Consider the following 334-nt stretch of genomic DNA (forward strand, 5'->3'; position numbering starts at 1 on the left):
AGAGGTGCATACCTGCCCTGGGATGATTTGTTCTTCGCAGTTTTAATTTTCTCTATGGCCTATATAAAAAATTTCAGATCATCCATAATATTGTCAGAATAAAGCATTGCATCTATATGGCAATATGGAACAAAGTATGACAACACTACATGAAACATACCTTTGTTACCCTATCAATGTTGAATCCATTTTCATTCACCAAAAACTGAACTATACCCTGGCAAAGGAGAAAACAAAGAGGTAACTAAAAACCACTCCCGAAGAATCTAAAAAGGGGGAGAACTCAGTTTCTACCTCTTCATCTGGAGAGGTCCACTTAATATCAAGCTGCTCT

The 334-nt window shown here is 37.1% G+C and overlaps 1 long non-coding RNA gene across 1 annotated transcript; it reads right to left on the reverse strand.

Moving 5' to 3' along the window:
* Positions 1 to 11: 11 nt before the first annotated feature.
* LOC104775421 lies at positions 12 to 334 on the reverse strand. The gene is made up of 3 exons (XR_765907.1): positions 295 to 334; positions 161 to 217; positions 12 to 59 (listed from the first exon to the last, which is right to left on the reverse strand). It is a non-coding gene; the product is annotated as an uncharacterized LOC104775421 (long non-coding RNA).

Source organism: Camelina sativa, unplaced genomic scaffold (genome assembly GCF_000633955.1).
Source record: "Camelina sativa cultivar DH55 unplaced genomic scaffold, Cs unpScaffold14061, whole genome shotgun sequence".
In the NCBI taxonomy this organism is placed as follows: domain Eukaryota; kingdom Viridiplantae; phylum Streptophyta; class Magnoliopsida; order Brassicales; family Brassicaceae; genus Camelina; species Camelina sativa.